The 23,854-nt window shown below is 42.0% G+C and overlaps 1 protein-coding gene across 3 annotated transcripts in view; it reads right to left on the bottom strand.

Moving 5' to 3' along the window:
• Positions 1-23,854, bottom strand: part of LOC119652307 — a 710,323-nt gene that overhangs the window by 611,252 nt on the left and 75,217 nt on the right. The window contains exon 2 of one of the 3 annotated variants that reach the window (XM_038057485.1): positions 4,616-4,628. The exons of the other annotated variants lie outside the window; for them this stretch is intronic. The gene's annotated coding sequence lies outside the window, so the exon portion shown is untranslated. The remainder of the gene's footprint in view (positions 1-4,615; positions 4,629-23,854) is intronic. 3 annotated transcript variants of the gene reach the window in all.

Here is a 23,854-nt window from a genome sequence, read left to right on the forward strand (position 1 = left end):
AAATAATGGTGAGTCTATCTTATGGAAGCAGAAAAACATATCGACGCGATGGCGATGTACACGCAACTGATCTAATGCCAATATGTGGAAATGGAGTCATACGTCATATTCTCTAACGACGACAGCGGAAGGTACTGCAAAGGGAGGCAAAGCACTTCGGGAATGAGGACATGGGCGTGGCTGTGCCACTAGGTATTGCATTGTCTAGAAAAATCGGACGCGGGAACGCGAAATTTTCGATGGAAAGAAAACAACCCCGGTAAGACCCACCCTGGACTCACAGACTCTTTGGTCAGTGGTAATCTGCCCACTGTGTACTGAGGTCTACTTTTACGGCTTCTGCGGAGACAAGGACTCGTGTGAGGGGGAAAGAATCAAGTCAGCCGGAGGAATTCGAACGAAGCTGATCCATCGCATAGAAATACTAATACGAGAGCGGAAAGGAAGAGGACGTATGGGCAAGCTGTAGTGACCGCGGCTGCGCGACGGGAGCGGAATTTCATTCGGCTCTTTCTTAATTAATTTGCTTAAACAATGCATTTAATAGTGTGCAATTGCCTTAATGTTCGCCGCAGATTGCACATTATTCAATGAATTCGAGCGAATGATTCGCCGCATCTGCAGGCACATGCGCATGTTGCCGCAACTTTGCCGAGTGAGAAAGGCTATGTAGCGGGAATAGAAGCGGTGCACGAAGAAAGCACAGCGAGAATGTGGCTGAGTGGAAGAGTTTTTGGGCGAGAGAGGAGATGGGTTTTTGGTGCGGGGTGGAAGACAGGAGAAAAGAAGGAGCGGGTTTTGGCTAGAGAATCGAGGAAGAGGAACAGAATTCAATTTTGATAAAAGGAGAAATAAAGAAAGAGGAGAGAAAGTCTTGGAGAAGAGAAGAAGAATTGAATGAGAAGAAAACGAAAACGATATCGTGCTAAGCCCTAACGCAAGGGCATTTTAAACAAAGATTCCGTGGATAAGTTCAAATCGTTAACAAATCGTTCAATCGTTGGCAAGTGTTAAATGCATAGTGATTGAATGCAAAGAGAAGAAAAACAATTGAAAAGACAGATCATTGAAGTGTCGGATGATTAAGTAAATATTTAGCTGCCGAAGTAAAGTGTCACAATTCCCGCGCTGTGTATAAACATAAAAGAAACACATAAAACGTGAAGTACGAAATTATAGAGAGGAAGTGAATTAACGCTAGTTTTTTTCTAAGGACTATATATTGTGTTATTATTCATATTTTGAATTTTATAAAAAATATAGATACTAGAAGCATCAATCCGAGCTCGGAGTGACATCAGAGTAAGTTATTCGTTTATTTTCTATTCTTCTTCTATTTTTTAATTATGATTTTTATTTTATGATTTTTATTTTATTTTATTCTTTTCTTGTAAGTTTTACATTTTAGTTATTTTTATTTTAATTTTTTTTTTTGTAATAATTTTTGTCTTAACATGTATTGAAGGCTGGAATAATCATGACTGAATAATCTGAAGTAGTTTGAGGACTTCCTCCCCTTAGTTCCTCCTTACTCCCGCAGAATTCCTATTTAAGGGACATCCTCTAAACGAATAACTGGCCGGAGGATGTCGAGGAAGGGTGGGAACCTCAGAGGCCGCGCCTCGTACAAGATCTGAGGCGGAAGAGACAGCAATTGAGACGGTGATCCGTCGTGGATCTTCCCCTCCTTGATCGCGGCACTCGGGTCCGGAGACTTACGGCTCCACGCGCGCGGTCGAGCCGGTTTTTTTTTTCTCTATTTTCCAATTTAGCTCGCGTTCTGTTTGTCCATCGATAGGCCGTCGCGAAATTCCTTGTAAAATCGAATTTAAAATCCGGTGCGGACCCACGCATCGGAAAAGGCACGTTGTTTTAAGTAATGAAGCGTGAGGGATCAAAGCGCTCAAAGGACCCCCCCCCCCCCACATTCCCGAGCCTGGCTAGCACAGAGGCGTGCAAGAACGTGTCGACCGAACACTTTGATAGAGCTTCAATCTTTGTGGGCGGACCTTCACGGTCAATTTTGCCAATTTGTTTAGATTTTTGGGATAGCTCTGCCCTCTAGGTCGTTATTGGCCACTCAGGATGATCGGCCTGATCTCCTATCTCCACTCCTATTTCTACTATAACCCTTACAAATGGCGCCCAACGTGGGGCCCAACATTTCCTGGATTCAGGCATAATTTATTATTTACAGGTTTCCTGAATTAAGTGGAAGATAGCCTATTCCGGCTCACAATTTCGTTTGGTGGTGTCGGATAGAGAATCAATAGATTCTCAATATTGTTCCCGGCTAGGCTTCACGTACACTTGTCTTCAGATTTCTAGTTTTGGGTTTCACGCCTTTTTCCCCAGAAGCAAGTGTTCCTAAGCCTCAATTTCCTTTCCCACCTTGTAACTTAGAGTTTCCTGCCCTATCCTTGGTAGAATACCATAAGAGCTAGTCGTTTGTTGTGGTTGTCTTGAGACTTAACGTCTCGTAGGTGATTGCCTCCCAGAAGCCTCTGGATCTACGGGCCTTTGCGGCTATAAGCTGAAAGGTATTGCCGTCCGAGCTTCTAAGGAGTGTCCTTCCCTACCTTTATGTGAAATGGCTATCTCTTCGTTTCAGCATTTGAAAAAATTAAATATTCTTTCTTCTTCGTAGGGATGAAGTGACGGGTGAGATGGATCCTTGATGGAATACGGAGGTAGTCGGCTATATGCTGTGCTGTTCCGTCTTCAATGATTCATCTTCACTTTGTTCTCTGACTCCAGACGAGGAAGATTGAATTCTCGCGATCCCTTTTTGGTTTGTTCTTTTTATTTAATATTCTGCGACGGGGAGCAATTGAGACGGTGATCCGTCGTGGATCTTCCCCTCCTTGATCGCGGCACTCGGGTCCGGAGACTTACGGCTCCACGCGCGCGGTCGAGCCGGTTTTTTTTTTCTATTTTCCAATTTAGCTCTGTTTGTCCATCGATAGGCCGGTGCGGACCCACGCATCGGAAAAGGCACGTTGTTTTAAGTAATGAAGCGTGAGGGATCAAAGCGCTCAAAGGACCCCCCCCCCCCCACATTCCCGAGCCTGGCTAGCACAAAGGCGTGCAAGAACGTGTCGACCGAGCACTTTGATAGAGCTTCAATCTTTGTGGGCGGACCTTCACGGTCAATTTTGCCAATTTGTTTAGATTTTTGGGATAGCTCTGCCCTCTAGGTCGTTATCGGCCACAGAGGATGATCGGCCTGATCTCCTATCATTACAAAGCCCCGTCTCTGATCCCTGCATAGGAGAAGGCGAAATATTAGAAGCTCATTATCACAGGGACTATTTACTATACTGCAGAAATCCCTGTAGAAAAAATGTTGGACTCCTCAATTTGGAGAGCACCAGCGAGACAGATAATCCCTACTTTTAGTTCTAATGGTCAGTTCACCATTGTGAACACAAAGCTGAGCAGGACTGGGCATATCAGATGTTGGATACCCGATGTTCAAAGGCGACATCTTTTGCATGCGAGGAGAACATAGGCCGAGTCTTGCTCTCGGATACAGGAGCGCGTTTCTCTACAATGGTTTTGCGCGGCGAATAGTTTGTACATTGTCAGAACCCTCGTCCAGTGGCTCGCACTGCGAAAGGACTAAAGGGCAGATTCTGCCTGTAAGTACTTCCTCCTACACCTCTAACGGAATCGGAAGAAGGGGAAGCTACAGTTGTAAACGGAAACGGCTCGATGTCATTGTATGGAATCAACATAGATCAGCCCAAATCGGATACCGCGAGTCCGAGAATGCCTTGTGTACAGAGATTAGACCATTTGTATATCAGAAAATGGAAACAGATACTGAGGGAATTGAGTCTGTGGAGAAAACCAGGTAACACATCGATCCAACTTATGATAGTAAGATTGACAAAACTGAATGACTGCCATTATATCTTTCTAGTGCAAAACTCATGAATTCGATTTAACAAAATTTGAAGTGTTGAACCAATTAAGGCCCTTTTTTCAAGTAAAAAGCCCACAGGATAGAGAGCCCATCCCCTCAAAATTGTTTGAAGCAATCAAACTGAGAAAATTCCTTTCCCAGGACCTTGTTGAGATCGTATTAAAATGAATATTAATGGCAAAATTAGAAGCACAATAGCTGCCTTTGCGTACTTACCCTATGATTTTTTATGCTCTCTGTCCACAGGTTGCGATGCGAACGTTTAGGGAGCAGCAAATGTAATCCTGGAGGAGAGGAGGATAGTGGGACCTAGAAAAAATGTTATAAGGAATTGACCTAACAATCCACACGTCAAAGATGTTAGAGTTGATAAGTGATTGACTGGTGCCGGACAAAAACTTACTGTCTGATCACCGTTACTTAGAGTTTACTACTGCAGGCGACCACACTGTAATACTACAACGAAATTGGACGAAAAGAGATTCTACAAAGCTCAATTAACTTCCCCGGAGTAATGTGCAGTTCTTAGATGACTAAGAACTCCCTTGGGAATAGAGGCTGAATTAGAAACTCTAAATTGCACACTTTTAGGGTATTTTGAATAGGTGTGTCCTGTTTCCCGAGGCGAACGCGGCAAAACGATTCCCTGGTGGAACCGAGAAAAAATCTGGAAATTAATCAGGTGACCCCGGAACCGCAGCTGTAATAAGAACGGATATTGGTTAAACTTCAGCAGCTACAAGATGGGGAAAAGTAATCACTACATTGGAAAATGCTATAAATGGTGCCAATTGTCAATTCGGTTTTAACATTTGTGAATTAAAGAAATACAGAATACAAATCGATAAGCCATGAAAGGGATTACTCCGCAAGAACGCGAAATAATTGTTTCCATTTTCTGCGCAACAATTCGTTGATTGGTTGCGTTGACGCAGCGTGAATTTCGTCGTAGACCTACTGCGGTGTTTGGCCACTCGCCTTGAAGAGACTGGACAACACGAGACGTTCCCAAGACTAGCGGGCCTTGGAGCAGCCGTTCTGCTGACAATATCGCTGCAGTTGCCCAAGATGTCAGAAAGGAGCCCGGAACATCGACCAGACGATGTGCCACACAATTGGGCATTAGCCTAAGCAGCATTTTGAGGACGATTTTTCATAGAAAATAATCATGAGCGGGCTCATTTCTGTTTTAGCGGTTACGTGAATAAACCAAATAATCTATCATCCACGAAAAGTCATTACACCCGGTCAAAGTTACTGCGTAATGTGCTGTTTGTGCTAGAGGAATCATCAGATCAATTTTCTTTGAGAACGCCGAATATAAGAAGTTCAAAGCAAAACTCCTTTAGTAGATACTGTGGTGAACTGGGGAATGACTTGGTTTCTGCAAACCTTTCAAGAGTAAAGTGTTTCAAAAGGAACTTTAAGACTGCAAGAGTGATGGTTGCCACTGAAAATGCGATACCAAAGGAGAGCGTAGAACCCTAGAGCGGTTACTAGAAAACATCTCTCTAACATTATCTTGACAGAAGCCTAAGGTAAGATTTTGTATTCAAACTTAAGGAGCCTCAGGCAAATCATCTTAACATCATTCTCTCTGAAAAGTCTCGAGGGGCTGGTTCAGTATCACCTTCGCGGAATGGCGCAAAGGTCACAGGAAAATCCTGTGAACGTGAATGTGACCTTTTGGTTTCAAAGATAGAGGTCTCACCTCCGAAAGGGAACTACGCAATGGGGAGTTTGGTAGACACTGAAGACGCCTTTGGCTGTGCGCCTCTTCAAAAATTTCATCGATGAAATTTTAATCTGGATCTATGCTATCATAACGCAGTTAGCTATGCTATTCTAAAGCTTGTGGTGATCGTTCCTGACAGCAGAAGCAACGAAAGGCTGTCCCCAAGGAGGTATACTGTCGCCATTTCTGTGGAGTATGTTGATTGGCTCACTACTATGCCACTACGAAATCTGCCAATACACGACCAAACTTGTGTGTTGATGTGACTGTGTTAGTCGTGTGCTGTTAGTCGAGATCTTGGAAGGTTGCGTAAAGATATACAATGTGCCGCTGATTTAATTGACAGTTGGTACCTCAGGCATGTACTTTCAGTAATTCCAAATAAAACCGCAATAGTATTTACTAAAAGGAGGAAACTGAAAGGTCTTTGCCTTCAAATATTTGGGAGCGATTTTAGATGAAAAACTTCTTTTGAAGAAATATGTAGGCTAGATGAAACGACTTCTCATAGTTTCTAGACTGTGCAAGCGGGCCATTGCCACGACATGGAGTCTTAAACATTATGTAGTAGTGTCGATTGCGTTGTTATCATTAGGACGATGTTCGCTTATGCATCGGTGAGTTAAGCTGACACAAAAGGGTTTTCACTGTAAACCCTGCATCTGGGTAATACCAATGACATGAGTACGGCATCGAGGGCAACTTTAAATGCATTACTCAATTTTCAACCTTTGCCTATGCATATATTCAAAATTCTGCCTTGTAATTACCATACCATACTGACCCCAAACCCAGATACAAGAAGAGGGTTTGAGGCACCGTACATTATCCTCAGTAAAACGAAAATAAAATGCTGAGACCAATGAAAGAGATAATAATATTTTTTGATGACAGGCTCCGCAACAGGCCAACCAAAAAAATTCATTCAATGTCATTCAAAACGAAATGATCGTGTTGAATTCAAAGGCTCGGAGAAATGGGAGGGCGTCGGCCACATTCGATGTGGCAGAACATTTCCTGATCGTATCGAGAAATCACCAAAGGTTTTTGATGTCTGGACGGTATCGGGATGAAGGTAAATTAGTCCGAGGAAGCAAGTATGTCTACACATTAAATACTGCTGTCGTCACTGGAAGAAAGAGCTCTTTGAAAGAGGTATTCACATTGATCTCCTAAAACACGGTAAAAGTGGCTATAAAGTTCTCCATTTTGGTGGTCTAAACACTAAATATGGTGTTTCCATTGCAATCTCTGAAGGATGCCATGAACCGGCTGACGTTAGCTGATTGCATGATGCACTTTTTCACCGCATACGCACCACAGACAACACAAAGACCTGTAAAGTGCGTGCTTATAGTTATATCGTTATTTCTGGTGATCTTCTTGAGGGAAGTGAGCGTATAGTCGACCTCATACTTCCCAATACAAGGTTTATCAAGTGATTGTCTGATCTTCATAAATTTTATAGTGGGAACAGTAAATCGCAGATTGACGATATCTTCTACGAGACTGAAATTTTTCAATCGTCACTTACATGGAACCAAACTGAAAATATGATCCACCAAGCGGCCTACCCTCGGGGTAAGTACTTTATCAACCAGATACTGGACTTTGGAATGACGATGCTGCAATGAAGGTCCGTGAAGAGAAATGCGACGGATGGATGACGGGAATATTTCGAGTAGATTTCAACCAAAGAATTTGTTCATCCTACACTTCTACAGTTACTGCCGGCATTTGGACCAATTACACCTGTCAGCGCCACTGCAGTCGAGAAAGCAATAAAACGTCGGATCTGAGCTCTGGAAAGCGAAGCGCTGGGGACCAAGACTGTGGCCCAGTAGTGCTTCAATTGGGTTACTGACGAAGATAGAGCATCATCTGACTGACAGGTAAGCACCACCATTCCAATATGGAAAATGAAATTACCGTCGGATCAGGTTGCTATACCAAACCATGAACACCTTTCAACACCCTCGAAGGACACTTGACGCAGAACAGCGAAGGAGTGCAGGCATCTCAAGAAATTGTAGGGAGAACTCAAACACATTTCATTCAAAGGGTGGAGCGTAGGTGTGGCTGAAGCGCTATACCCCACCAAGGGATAAATGGCAACCGTATTTACAGCATAGTAGATATAACGAAATATTTTAGAAAACATTTCAATGTATGCATATTTAATTTTCCAAGTGCGCCCAATTTTATTTATTGGTGACATAGTTCGGTTTCTGCTGCTTTTTGTTTATAAGATCCCGCAAAACTAGAGCTCTATAGAGATCCACAACACAATCCGTAATATTACATAACTGCCTAGGTTTCGATACGCATGTTTTGCACATGCTTGGAATTATAATAGATATAAAAATGCAAATATACGCCTCCACCCAAAGTGAGTTAGCTGATACCTTTCAAAAATATGAATATATTTTCGGGCAATCTCAATTCGGAATGTTTGATTATGCTGATCGCGAATTATTGTTCTGGCATAAAACATACATAAATCTCCTGTCGAAGGTTTTTTCCCCATGTATTACGCGTAGATACATTTTTTACATCAATAGATGTGCCTTTGCAACGCCGCAATTGGATTCCTTCCGAAAACAACTCTGAAATTCGACATCTTTGGAAAGTATTAAATCAAATTGCTAGGAAAGATGTAGGGAGTTGAAAGATATAAACTAAGGCAAAAGTGACCATAAAAACAAACATATGACCAACTCCCATTTTAACTAAATCTTTGCTGTGTTCTGGGAAAAAACCAGCAATAACTAGTTGAATTATAATAGAAATCTCAATCAACCAGCACAAGCTGGATAAGGACAAAATTACTAAAATTCATTGAACATATAGGCGGAGTTAGTCATGCCGTTTCAAGATTAGGGGCATCTGGATTCTGGGCACCTCTCTCCGGTGGTATTGTACTGCTGTTATCTACTGCGCCAACCTGGAAGGATGTCAGATCATCGATTTCCACAACTTTTAATGGCTTATCATTGGCAGCACAGCACACAGTATGCAATGAAGTCAGTGGGCTTAAAGGAACTGACAGTATCTTACTCCATCAGAGCGATAAAATTGCGATCAACTGTAAATTTACAATTGGTTTTTCAGCTATGCATTATATGGGGACGCAGAAATCAACTAAGTGTATCAGCTGTGCTTTATGTAGATTGGTTGCATTCTTAGAGACCCGGGCACTGGATGCATATGCATGCATTGGCGGTGGAAGTAGCAATAAATTGCTCATACATCAAGATAGAGCGCGACTTTTATTGTTAGCTAGGCTAAACAAAAATTTTCCAATAAACCAAGGGGTCTACTTTTACACTAAGGACATTTCCCTCCGTCTTCGCATGGTTTTCGGCCCTGGAAATCGGGGCGTAAGAATGCACAAAGTCTTCCCTGCTTGTTGTAAGAGGCAACTAAAAGGGATAGAAATTTGTAGACTAGCAACCTGAAAATTTCGAAATTACCGCTACCTAAACACCAACTTCGCATAGGGACTGACTTCACGGCGATCGAAAACGGACTATAATTGGTTTGTGGAATGCTAGCACATCCCTCGACAAAGGTAGCGAAGGTCCTCAGCATGCTCACTCTTTTCAACTCGAGCGAGAATTCCAACGATATAAGCTGGACATTCTGGGCCTGACCGGAGTAAGAGGGTGGGACTCTGAAGAGTAATTCTCTCTCTCCCTTAAAAACCAATTAGTAGAAGAGACTCCCTTTTCACTAGAGACTTTGACACCTAGATTCCGCTATAGGCAAGGAGCATCACAATTGTACAATGCTGTCACTCAACAGTGAGTGAGTGAAGAGCTATCCTGCTGATCGGACGACAAATACGCTGAAATGTTCTTTTCTTGGAAGCTACGCAGGTGGTCGGCCACCTCCCAAAGGAGCGTCACAAAATCTGGTTGACTGCAGAATCATGGAAGCAGATTGATGAACGGAAGGGATTGAAAGCTCTGTTGACCGCTGCGAATGATGGCCGACGTGACGCGCACGAACTTATATATCGAAGGAAGTCCCAGGAAGCTGTTATTGCGCCCTGCAATCTGATACTTCCATTCATAAGGAAATCTTGGGAACCCGAGACTCTTCTCAGAAAATGAAAGACGGATCCGCGGGATCCAAAAGAAGGGAAAGAGTCGGCCTGTAGATAAACATCCAGAAAACCAAGGTTCTCAGTATGACGGGCTATCAGTCTCTCTCTATCTACATTAATGGGCAAAGCATCGTAGGCATCGGTCAATTGGTACATTTAGGAAGTGCCATTTCATTCGACGGTGTACTCAACTGGATAGCGCTCGACGCATTAATAACGCTAGATTCACCTTCATTGCCTTGCATAAAATCTGCAAATGCAGTTATCTTAATACCAAAATCAATTTGAAACTGTTCTGTGCTAGTGTTCTTTCTATGTTGTTATATGGAAGTAGCACATGGAAAGTGATCAGAAGCCGTAAGTGGCAGGAGATAGATCACACATTAACTGGCCTCGCAGTGGAACCCACTGTCTTTAGATGGCCGATGAGGGGTCGCCCCAAAAGCATTGAGCGTCGAACAGTAAACGCAGAGTGCAATACCACCGTATCTTTGCCAACAAAGCCAAGAAATGTGTCAGCCCATGCACGCTCACCACTTCATTCTACTCGTTTGGAACTCCCGCGGTGGTTACCCAGAACGTAACTCCACGCTGCTTCACAATCCTTGTGTAAGCGTCATTACATTATATTCGACACAGGCGGTGTCGTGAATCACAAACTGATTCCGCATCAACTAGCGGCGGCAAATTCTTCAACCGTATACACTTATGGCTACAGGTAAGTAGACGTAAGTCTAAGACTTCGACAAACGTTCTCATGGCGTTTCGCTGTAGTGTCCCATATTAGGCGCAGACTTTCTAGGCCACTGTGGATTGCTAGTGGATCTGCAGAATAGATCCCGTAACTTCGTTCAGATCTTCAGGTAAACTTGCCACCTGCTCTACTGTCAGTCTTTCAATCATTTTTGAAGAAGAAGCCAACCCTTACATTCGCGCATTTTTTTTCAAAATACAGCAACATAACTAAAGAAAGTACCTAGCCTCTCGTAGCTATCGAAGTCCAATGGCGAATGGAGACTATGTGGAGATTACAGACGTCTGAATGCTCAGACCGTTCCAGACCGCTATCCCATACCACTCATCCACAACTTTGCACACAACCTCGCAAACTGCCGTATTTTCAAGACCTTGGAGTTAGCCAAGGCATACCATCAGATCCATGTACTTTCAGAAGTTATTCGGAAAACGCACTCTTAAAATTCACACGGATGCCTTTTGGTCTGTGCAATTCGATGCAAACTTTTCAGCGGTTCATTCACTCTGTCCTGCGAAACCTTAATTTTTGGTTCATGAACTTAGATTATATTTTGGTTGCCTCTTCTTCAGAGTCTGAGAATTTGGAACATCTACATTTTTCAGCGTCTCCCTGAGGCCGGTCTTGTGCTTAACGTTGAAAAGTGCGAATTTCTTCAACAGCATGTGAGGTTTTCAAGCCTGATTTCCCTTGAGGGAATCCAACTGAATCCAGACAAGGTTCAGGCCATCATGGACTTTCCACAACGTAAAACGGTAGAGGGTCTGCAAAGATTTTTAGGCATGTTGAACTTTTATGGTCGTTTCTTGCCCAAAACCGCTCAACACCAATCAATGTCTAACGATCATACTTATCAGGACTCAAGGCTAAAGACTCATGCGTGATTACGTTCTCCATAGAGGCTATGCAGGCTTTTGAGTTAGCCAAAAACAGCTAGCTGGCGCAACAGTCCTGTCATTTCCTCAAACAGACGCACCCTAGCCGTATTCGTCGATGCCTCAGGCATCGCAGTAGGTGCTGCCCTTTACCAAAAGGTGAACCAAATCTGGCAACCGTTGAGCTTCTTTTCCAAGAACTTGAATACAGCTCAATAGAACCACAACACCTATATCAGCCACGGACATGGCAACAAAGTATTTCCGATACTCCCTTCAAGGCAGACCACTTACAGTGTTCGCGGACCACAAATCTCTTATTTTCACTTTTAAGCAGAAGCCCGACAAAGTGTCCCCTCCGGCACCTAAGCATCATAAGTCAGTTTACTTCGGACATCCAACACGTGTCTGGAACGGCTTTTCAGAGTTAAAGTCCCTGGCACGATCGATTTTTCGGCAATCGCCGAGGCACAGAAGGATGACGTAAGGTTTCAGAGCCTCAAGGACAAATATAAATGTCGAGAGTTTCCCCTTTTCGGCTCAACCTGCGATTTTACGTACCCAGGCATTCGGACAACGAATCGGCTTGCCACTAATAAAAATTTCTAGCCATCAATTAATAAGGATGTTAACTCCGGAGCGAGTCAATGCATTGCGTGCCGGAACTGTAAAGTCATCAAACACATACAGAAAGAGGTTCATTCCCTCGATCTATAAAGCGCTTTCATACGATACATATCGGCATTATTGGCTACTTGTGAGGTTTGCATGACTTCAAGTATAGTCTCATGCCTTCTCATAATCATCGATAGGTTCACGCAGTGGCCTGAAGAAATACCTCTGGCCGACTTTTCCGCACAATCGTGCATCGAGGCGTGAATGGATCCCACGCTTTGGAGTTCCGGCCGAAGCCATCACTGACTAGGGAATGCAGTTCGAGTCTACCCTGTTCTCGGAGCTGGGCAAACTCCTGGGCTTCAAACGGCACCGGGTGACTGCGTACCTCCCGCAATCCAATGGGATGCTGAAACGCTGACATACAATACTGAAGGCCGGTATAATGACACACGATGATTCCTCGTGGTCACAAGTCCTTCCTTCGTTTTACTTCGCCTACATACAGCCTACATCGCGAGGAGTTTCCCGCTAGCTCCGTCGAGCTAGTATACAGGAAAATTTGAGACTTCACAGTGATCCTGTGTTCGATAAGATTAAAATCACTCCAGTCATCCCGTCATTCTTCGACGAGGGTTAACAGCCCCAGGGACCTAGATATCTGCACACATGTCTTGATTCGCGTGAATGCTTCCCGGAAATCCTTGCAACCACTATATGAAGGTTCATATGAAGTGTTGAACAGAAAGGAGCACTCCTTTAGGCTTGACGTCGGCGGCAGGCCCAACGGCGTATGTCTCCAGGTTAAAGCCATTTGTCTCCGGGGCTGAGGTTTCGGGAAAAAAGGGTGCACGGCGCGTGAAATTCGATGTGCGATCCTGAAGTTGGCGGGCCAGAAGTCGAGTTTGTCGCTGAAACCTAGTATCAGCTGGGAGTGGGGTAACGTGGAGGCACAAGCTGATTATTGAAGATTCGTCCGAACTCTGCACAAGAATAATATAATTCACCATGAAATGAGGCTCACCCGTCTGAGTAGCTCGCCTTCGATAGTCAGTTCGTAGCGGGGTGACAACCACAAGGCGGGTTGAATTGAGTTTTTTTTAGAGTTTTTGAATTGAAAATAAATAACATTCTGTAATTATGTTTTAGAATTAATAAGTTATTGAAATTAGTTAATGTGTTTAATCACAACGACACGTAGGTGTGGCTGGCGCGCACCCTACCAAGGCTTCTGACTTCTTTGATTATTTCTAAACCAAACTCAATTACTCGAGAATTGATGTAAATGTTCATATAAAATAACAAATAAAGTAGCAACTTTTCGTCATTTTTTTTATATTTATATATTTTAATTTGCAAAACTCTGTGGAATTAAATAGTATTCGATTATCGTCAAAGTAAATTCTAACTGAAAGGAATTATATTCGATGCAGTACTCTCGAACTCGTTCTGCAAAGAGGTTAGGGATCACACTGCTATGATATAAGTAAACTACAAAATTTTTCATAACTAAAGCGCCAAGTTTCCAGTTTCGATTGGTTTATTATTACTATTACTTTGTACTCCCTACCCCCAAATAATAGATTTTCAAGAATATATCCACCAAAAACATACATCTTTTTCTTTTTCTTGGATTAAATGTTGAGTTTATTTGGGCCAGCAATTTCTCAAAATAAATCGTTCAATTTTAGTTTGAGGATCCTCGTCTTAACGAACCGCACAACTTTTCCTTGCCAGAAAATGTTATCTCCAGGCTTAGTAGGGCTCAGATATGTTAAAAGAGGTTAGGGACCCCAAAGTCGCGACTTATTTCGTTTGAAGATACGAGAGTTCGTTTCTGATTTGATCGCACTACCTAACCACATGCTGGCTACCTAATAACCATAGGCTTGCAGATATTTCCGCGCGGCTAGACGTAAGCATATGCTGGCTTTCATGCGGCTGTTGTCAATTTCTAAACAGGGCAGAGTGCTCTGCAATCGTAGTTGGCAAAAGGCAATTCGCAAGGATCTTCTGGCCACTCCTACGATTTCAGTTTCTTTTTTCCAAGGGATTTTATAGACAACTGAAGGTGTTTCTTCGATATTCAGACAGTGTAAGTTTTCACGGTACGGTGAACTTCAGAGCTTTAAGGCATATATTAAATCTGCCGCCAGGAAGAATGAGATAAACTTCCTCCTCCTCCTTACTAACCATACAACGTAACTAGTTTATTCATATATAACAAACTCGGCAATACGTTGGTAGTATACTAATAGAAATTACCCAATGTAACCGGCACGAAATCAGTTTCACCACCCTTGATCGGAGCCAACTGCATGTGGGTTGTAACGCCTTCTTGTCCATGTTAAAAATAACTGTCTTCAGGATAACAATTACCTTCCACTTGCAGTAGTTAAAGGTTTTACCATATGGGTTTGACGCTCACCCTAAGCTAGAAAGTAGTGGTAGGCGCGGCTGCTGTGCAACCATTATATTATATTTTCTATGTTCCTGGTACTACGTTGTTCATCCTGGACCAATTTTTTCATTAATCTGCCGATGCTGCCATCCAGGACCCATGTTGACTTTTTTGATTTTTTCTGTCAAAAAAAGAGCTTTTTGCAGTTCGTTCTGCATTCTGTCTGTTACAGTAATAACCAACCAAGTCTATCCGCTTCCCACAATTTGACCTATTTTCTGTCGTTGTAGATCGACAGAAAATTCCCAATTGAATAGAAGAACTGGTTTGAACAAAAAGTTAACCTCATTTTTATGAACACAAAGCAGGAGAATAAAGCATGACTAAAGCCTAATAACTCAGTCTGAGAAAACTTAGGTGATCCCATGCTGGAATGGCACTAGAGATAATTAAGGTCAACTCATAATAGTGAAACACGTGGACGAATTAAAAACTGATTAGAAAATATAATTAAGTGTATAAGTTCTAAAATTAGAAAATTGGGACAATTTTCCTAAAATAAGGTAGGCTTTTTCCCACATTAATTCCATTTGTAATACGGATATTATCAAATCCATAATGTATTCGACAATCATCTCGGATCAAGGTCGAGATAAGTGTTTGATAAAATATACATAAATTTCCCCAACAAAGTAACTAAAGAAGCATCGGAATGAATGAATACAGAGACCGTCATTCAATCCCAGTCCGTTACGTCGTGACATTAATATTTACAACAAAATTATTTATAAGGCTTTCATTTCTTAACTAGCCAAGTATGCAATACACCTTCTTCACGCCGTGGATAAAAAGAGGTAAAGGTAGACACGAATATGAATGTATCTGCGGTAACGAGTTATGGACTTTCTAAATGAAAAAATTCATCTAGCATAGAACGGATTAATATGTTTGAATCGTTAATTTGGAGGCCAGGAAAACTCGTTTCCAACGGAAACGCGATCAAGCTAGTTACTCGCTCAGTACAGAATTTTATTGGAACGTATAGTACGCGAATCGTAAGGAGAAACAGCGCAGTATGTATGAAATGGACGTCGAGCCTAAAGAGTTAAGGGGACCCGCGAGAAATTTGTGGTTTCATTTATTACCCGGCGTTTCGGGCTGTGAAGATTGGAAGAAGTGGTAAGAAATACCTTATATGCTTTGTATGATTCATGAAAAGGTAAAAATGTTGCGGAAGTAATGAGTTTATTAGGGAAAAATGCAAATTACCGGCAATGTTGATATTGTCGGTTTATCTGAGAGAAATCTAATAATTAATGCTGGTATTTTGAACACGTCTTTTGATAGGAAGCCGACGGCAGGGAAAGGCTCATTTAAATTCACTGGTGTTTGGATTAGTGTACCGTGAGCCTAGGGTTACATTCATTTGATCCCTTACCACCACTATTGATAGCAAGATAATAATAATAATAATAATCGTTGGCACAACAATCCATGTTGGATCAGGGCCTTGAAGAGTGTTAGAGCACTTCATTCAAGACCGTAACGGTACACTAGGAGGCAATGTGGTCAGCATTGCGCTTGCCCGAGATTATTACCCTGATTTGACTCAGGTACTCATTCACAGCTGAGTCGACTGGTGTCCGACGTCAAATCACGATACAAATTCCACTGCCACCAGTGAGATTTGAACCGCGACCTTCCGTACGACAGCCTTGCGCTCTAATCACTCAGCTATCCGGACACTAGCAAGATACTTTCATTATCTCCGAACACAAAGCTTTTTATTAAGATTTGTAAAAGGAATCCTATCTTAAAAAAGTGATGTAGCATTCGTTTGACGATACTAACGACCGTTCAAGCACGCTACCAATATGTGATAACAGACCAGCCAAATGTTCGCTTAGAATTAGAGCATCCATATAGTCAGCCTTTTCTTATTCTTATTTTCCCACCTTTAATGAGACCACGCTTGAGTCAACATTTGGTTTATGACTTCCACAAAATTACGTGAACATACTCCAAAAATAATTGTTTTGAGGGGAAATATTTAAATCCCTATTCTTTCCACGTTTCACGTTTTTGGACTTTTGGAATAGCTCTGTCCTCTTAGTCGACTCTAACCAATTCTAATCACAATAGTTATTACAAATGGAACCCAACGTAGAGCACATCATTGGTTTGGTTCCAAACATGTGAACCTGAGTAAATCAGCCTTTTTCTGGCTCCGAACTTCGTTTTGATGTGTCGATTATAGATACAACAGTTTATCTACTTTGTTACCGACTAGGCCCCACATGAATACGTTTTGCAATAATTGGAATTAATTAAAACTTGTCCTTTCTATTCGCTAGTAATACTTATACCGATATTTCGGGAGCCACTTTCACGTTCAAATTTTGCGAAAGCAGGTGTTCCTAAGCACCATTTTCCCATACCATCTTGTAGAGTAGGGTTTCCTTCCTATCCTGTCCATTGGCAGTACTCCTCAAGAGCTTGTTGTTTCTTGTGTTCGTCTTGGGACTTCATCTCGTAGGTGATTGCCTTTCAGAAATCTCTGGATATGTATACGGTCCTTTGTGGCTACAGGCTGAGCTTTTGGGGAGTGTCTTTCTCTATCTTTCTGTGAAATTATTTAAAAACTTTAATATTTTTTGTTCTTTGTCGGGAAGCAACGACGGGTAAGACGAAACGGCGATTAAATATGGAGGCAGTCGATAAAGCTATGACTATTTCGTCCTTAATATTTTATCTTCAATTTTTTTTCTCAAATTTTCAACGAGAAAGATTGCACCTTTGCGATCCCCTTTTTATGTGACTAGTTGTCTTGTACTCTACGCCGGCGAGCAACTCGACTGATGTTTCTTCCTTTGACTAACACGATAATTTTGGGGTAGAGATGGCATTTTGCGTCATCAGGTTCTGAATGAAGAACATCAGTGATAGAACGAATCCGAAGCTACTGTTTCACTGTTGACTGTGTTACTTTTATTGACGCTCTTGCATGCTTACGACGCATGCTGTCCTCCGAATCGGAGGGGCCATTGCCTATTGATAAGCCTCGATTTCAGAGTCAAAGCCCTGACACATTTGACTTTACAAGAGACTTTTTCTTTGCTAATGAAGCTACTTTTCACGGGGGACATTATTGACTGGTATTGAAAGCATCGCCAGTCCAACGTGGAGCTTAGTTGCGCGAGTCTGAGGGACGCTCTCCGCAACTGTTTGCTCGAGATTGATTTCAAGGACTGAATTTTCAGTCGGATCCAACGAAATAGTTAATCCTTCATCGAATTCTACAAAACTGTAGCTTGTTGCTCGTTTGCAGCAACCAGCTCGGGAAACGAAATTGGTGGAAACCTTGCACTGAAGTTTGTCACCTGAAATAATTCGAGCACAATTTTCCATTCAGATCGGAAATTATATGAATGAGTGAACAAATTTCACCGCCAGCAAACCGTTTATCTGCAGGTTCGTTGGAACGGCCGTCTAACACTCAGACTGTCGGTAGTGGATACCAATCGAACGCTGTCAGAAATAGTCGACGAAAACATTAACGAAAACCTAAAGGCCTAGGTAAATGATGGAACTGCGGAGAAACAAGTCATCAGCGGGGGAATTGTTTGGAACAACTGTGCCTCTTGAGGATCTGAGGCAGGGAAAACATCGACTGAGAATATAATCCGTCGAGTAGGAGTTTTACCAAATATGTTCGCAGTCGAACGCGTCTGGCTTGATACTCACTCCTATTGCACCTTGATCGTCAAATTTTTGCAGTCTTTTTGGGCTTTGGGTTAGCTCTGCCCTTTTGATTAGTCCAACCAACTCGGGTGGTCTTTTCACCATCGTCCAATTATCATAGGTTATTACAATTTCTTTAAACTATTCTCATCAATAAAAAAAAATCATTACCTTGCCAAATTGCCGATCTCGGTGACGCTTTTGGTTGCAATGCAGAGGAACATAATTGTCACTAAAATTCCGCAACAAATGTCGAGCATCATCAAGAAATATCGGATATGTCAGTTGCCAACAAAAAGTAGGAATAACAGAACGCCGAAATGATGCTGCAGAATGCTGGAATGAAGCCGCAGGTTACTACGAAGAATGTGCAAATCACAAGCACAAACCAATGCGCAAACTTCCAAAATGGTCGGGGGAATTATTTAGAGAAACAAAAAGGCAAGGGTAATTGATTCAAAAAATGAAAGTTTCAAACTAGCAGAAGGAAATCATCCCAAGAGACAAATGGATAAGAGATCGCAAAGCAGTATTCGAGAGATTCCAAAATCGTAACGGCAAGCCACCTTAGAAACATTGGGAAAAACAAAAGAACCTTAAATTGGCAAGAGAGTACCAATGGGGACATTGCTAAACCGCAAAACATCAAATAGAAAATGTGAAACAGCAGAGGATTACCACTTAGCATGCTTCAATACAGATGCAGAAAAATGCAAAACGGCAAGAAGAAACGATCATTACTAATAGAAAGTACAGAGGTTCCAACCATCATAGATACATCGGATGACAGCAAATGAAACTTAATTTCAGTAACTAATTCAGAAAAAGCATTCAGTATGTTGTTTTTGAATCACGACCAAAGTAGAATATACTTAAGACTTAAAAAGATACTTAAGAGTTCTGGGACTATTTTTTTAAAATTGAGTGGGTAAGGTCAAACCGGAGTGATAATGAATTATCTAGGAAGATGGTGTACCTCTCTGCTCATTCCTTTCTGGGGCGTAGACCATCCGCACAGTCTTTTTAATTGTATTTTTTTCCATTTGATTATTAATGAACCTGAATTTCAGTTTCATTAATAGAATAGAATGGAGTAACGAGATAACACAAAAATGGACAGAAACATCTGTGAGGACGGAGATTCGAACCAAGGGTGTGCCGATCGAGAGGCTGCGCTCAACCAACTCGCCCATAAATCCGTCAAGAAGATAGGCGCAACTGAAAACTCCATGGAAATGGTAAATATACTTGTTTGGATGATGCGTAGTGTGATAAAAATCACTTTGTCAGATAACGTCAGTCAAAATTCAATTTCACGACCATACGAGTTCGGAAGTCCTGGTAGTCACGTAACAATACCTACTGTTGCGAAGCATTACAAGAAACTATCAAATAATAGCTGGGGATTTCAATGGATATGCCGCCGATTGGTAGTTGGATTGCGAACACCAACGAGTAAACCTATGCTTCATTGTCGACCTGCCAGAAACTTTACTGTGAGAACGTGCTCCTGCGAATGGGTGGGCGCTATACTCAGAGTGATGACTAGGGCACTTTTTCAGCACTGAAGACAATCATAATGGTAACAAAAGGAGTTTTGACAGCAGGAGATCCATTCAATGCGCTTGTTTAATTTACGGTGGCTTTCCTTGTGACTCTAACAGGAAGTCATCTCTGCTCGTCCTTAGTCCAAATGGGGGACTACAATGTAGACAAGATTTTAATTTATAGCCGAGAAGGTGCAAACATGATTCAGGCCGTAGACAAACATTTATCATAGCTTAAGAAGCAAATTAGTTAATATCCTAAAATATTTCAACATGTAGCTCGGAGTGTTGATGTTGCTATCATTCTCCTTTTGGGTCCTGTTCTCATGCCTCCGTATACATGAGTCACACTATTCAGATTACCCAGCTGAAGACTGATTGCAGAACTCTTTTTTAGCGTCTGCTTCATGGCGAACATTTGGAATAAAGATGAGGCGGGAAGAGTGTTAAAAGGGAATTTGGGGAGTTGATTTTTTTCCATAAGAAGATAAGGTGACTCTTGCTTTGGGACCCAATAAATAGTGACCATTTGATACTGCAACTGGGGACGTTTTGAATTGTTTACAGACATTGGTGGTGTAATTTACGTTGGCCAGCCACAAAAGCAGGGGTGTCTTTCTGCCACGATGTATCACCTGAAGGGTGTGGAATATCTTCACCAAGGCTAGGTTTCTAGGAGATATATCAAACCATCATGATATACGCCCGAATGGCTCGCTTACGGGTAAGGTACACCTACTCATGAAATTATTTTCTATGATCCGGTAACTATTGGATTCTGTGCTGACTCAGAGGCAACTCTTGGAGTATCCTTACTCTATTTATCTGTCAGTTAGTGAAAGTCACTTCCACGATTTTCCAGTCCTTGATTTTGGGAGCTGCTCTTACCTTGCATATCCATAAGGCTCTGATGAATTTTTAAAAGTTGTTGCGAAATGGCCGATCGCATTAGTTTTGATTCATTCGGATCATCACACCCGGAGCTTGTTATATGCATCTATTTTAAGCGTATCCGTTCCATCGATTTCATGGGCAAAATTTAATGAAGAATTAATTTGTCGAAGCTAGTCACCCACCTGCACATGTACGCTCTCACACGACATTGGAAGAAGATGCAGCGGCATGTACGGGCAGACAGTATTCTGAAAATCTTGTTTATTTGCTTAAACCTAAGTACGATCTTATAAAGATACCATTTTGTACCTTTCTGTAATTATTTCGATACCATAATTTTTTCCCCTCCGACAAAACTCTTTCATGCACCAAGCGGAAGAATTGTAATAATTCGCGGTATAGCTGGTTTCTTCGAAGACAAGTGCACCCCTGATTTGGAAGCGAAAAGTCACCAATCATCGATCGACTTAAGTATCGAGTAAGAGGAGGTGTCTCATTTGCGGTTAAAAAACTATTCTTGTCATTTAAGTTATCCTCTAAATGCCGGTTTAACTACTATGTCACCCCTTAAAATATTAGGTTGTTGCAAATGAAATGGCCGCTTTGGTACTAAAATTTAAAACGACTGTAAAGTTTACAAAAATTTATTTATTTAATCAAAATAGGTGCCAGTCGATTCAAAACACTTCTCCGAGCGAAATTCAAGAGCATATATGCCAGTTTCGTAGAAGTCCAACTGTCGCGTGTTGATAAATTCGTCGAAGGCAATTTTGACAGCCTCTTCGTTCCTAAATTGTATTTCCGCCAAAAAATGATCCAAATGCTTAAAAAAGTGGTAGTCGATTGGTGAAAGGTCCGGTGAATATGGTGTATGAGGCAAAGTCTCATACTGCAATTCGTTCAACTTTTGAACCGTTGTTCTGGATACATGAGGTTGTGCATTGCCGTGAATGAGTATCACATCACCTCTCACCAATCTCGGCTGTTGAATACTCAATTTTTGGTGCATTTCCTCGAGTTGGGCACAATATTTCTGTACATTTATCGTTTCTCCAGGTGCCAAACAATAATAGTGGATAACTCCAGCTGTAGACCACCAAACAGTCACCATTACCTTCTTCGGATGGAGGCTCGGTTTCGGCATATGCTTCGGTGGCTCATTAGCATCTAGCCATTGCGCTGATCATCGACAATTGTCGTACAATATCCACTTTTCATCATATGTCACTACTCTGTGCAAAAAGGGGTTGCTTCTGTTGCGGGAGAGTAAAGAACTGCAAATGTCCATTCGAAGCGCCATTTTTTGCTCCGTAAGGGCTTGCGGTACCCATTTGTGAAGGTTTACGTCGCCTGACTGGAATTTTTCAAACTACCGCCGTGTGGTTCGTTCGCTTACCGTTTCAGCTCCAAATGCACTCTTAATGTTCCTGGTTGCCCCCGCTGCTTTATGACCGAGTTTGAACTCATACAGAAAAAGTATAGGTTTTTGGCTCTTTTCCATCCTTTTTTCCTTTTCATTCACTATTATCAAAACGATGGTCAAAACTGAAATGTATTTATACTTCAATATGCGGCACCAACTGCGCCAACTGGTGGTGGTTTTATAGAGCAAAATCGCAATTAACTTCACTTGATTGCTTAATCGGCCATTTCATATGCAACAACCTAATAGATAATAGATTCAGTTTCCTTCTATTATGAAAAGTTTTCCAATGCATTTTCAAATATCCTTTCTATAAATATGCTAACTTGCGTGTTACCCTCTGTAATGATTTCAATCCACCTGATATTGAATGATTCAGCTCCCCTGAGCTGCCCTTCACCCCAAGCATGTCATATCGTGTATAATTCCTATAGCATTTATGAATTCATGCTCCGCCGCCAAATTCAATTTTCAACGCAATCACAACTATTATATCCTGAATTCAATTTATTTCAATTATTTTGTTGAAAAGCATTATCAAAATCAATACGCAACGTCCCTTTTTTGAAATTAATTTTGACGTGGACTACTTCAATCTACAGCCGCTTCCTCCTCCATCGCGCTGTTTTCTACTACTAAACTAAACAAGTTTCTTTCATCTGTTGTCTATCTTCTGCAGAACCTGTCATGAAACTAGGCTGTATCTAAATGGCCTCTTTCCCTGTTTTGTTTCCCCCTCTGAGCTACATCTGCGGAAATGCCCTGTTTGGTTGCCGGAGAAATCTGCTGTCTTCGACTTAAACACAAATCTTGACAAAAATTTCAATAGCCCAATATCGATGGCGACCCATTCATATTCTCCGGCGGCTTTTCTATAGTCTGGTCTTCCACTGTCGCAATACGCAACCCGAGTTAAGCTACAAGCAAGCGCTTATCTCACTTGAGGAAAACGTCAACGCCTTTCATGTTTCGCACATCCAGAAGACAACTTCTAAATCTACTACTGGATATGATGTGGTAGATATCAAGAGGTGTACGTTGTCCGCTAGTTCAAACCCAACTGACCATATGGCAGACTCTGTGCTCGAACAGTCTGCCCCTACGAACGAGGCGGTCGAAGTTGATAAACCTGATAAAGAGAAGGGCAAAAGAGAAAGCCCGTTTTGGCATTTAGATTGTCCATCAGAACGTCAATGGTGCGAAGTTTCTCATGGGCCGTATTGAGCTGCTCATAGAAAGCTACCTCCTCTGTATCGGAAATCTCTGTTGGTGCGTAGCACAATCCAATTAAGATATCCATCATCTATTATGAAAAGAAATCTAGCAGTCAATACTCTGTTCGATGCCGCTTTCCACGTCATCCGAAATCAAATTTGTGCTTATATACGACATGCCTACTAGAGTACAAGAACACGGTGGCGCAAGGAGGAAATAAGTGCTCCTCAGAGTCGGATCGCCAGTTATAAATCTCAATCCGTTTGGGTCGTCTTTTACGATAACCAGAGATTAGTTTAAGTAAATTCGCAATTCCCAACTAACAGGGCATTAACTTCGTGATTGGACAGCAAATACTATTAGCCCGAGGTTTACTCGACTTACACCCTAAGACACTGAGTCGTTACGCGACCATTCAAACTGTATTCATTCTTCGCTTGGAACCTTCTATGGCGGAGTCTTTCCACTATTTTCTGTGTACTCTTATATGGAAAGAGCGCATGGTAAGTGACCGCCACTGTTGCTGAAAACTCCAAACCTTCATTAGCACTTATCGCCGCCGTGTCACCAGTGTCATGATCTATGAACCACGTTTACCAGCGTAGAGGCCAAGTGCTG

Source organism: Hermetia illucens, chromosome 1 (assembly GCF_905115235.1).
Source record: "Hermetia illucens chromosome 1, iHerIll2.2.curated.20191125, whole genome shotgun sequence".
In the NCBI taxonomy this organism is placed as follows: domain Eukaryota; kingdom Metazoa; phylum Arthropoda; class Insecta; order Diptera; family Stratiomyidae; genus Hermetia; species Hermetia illucens.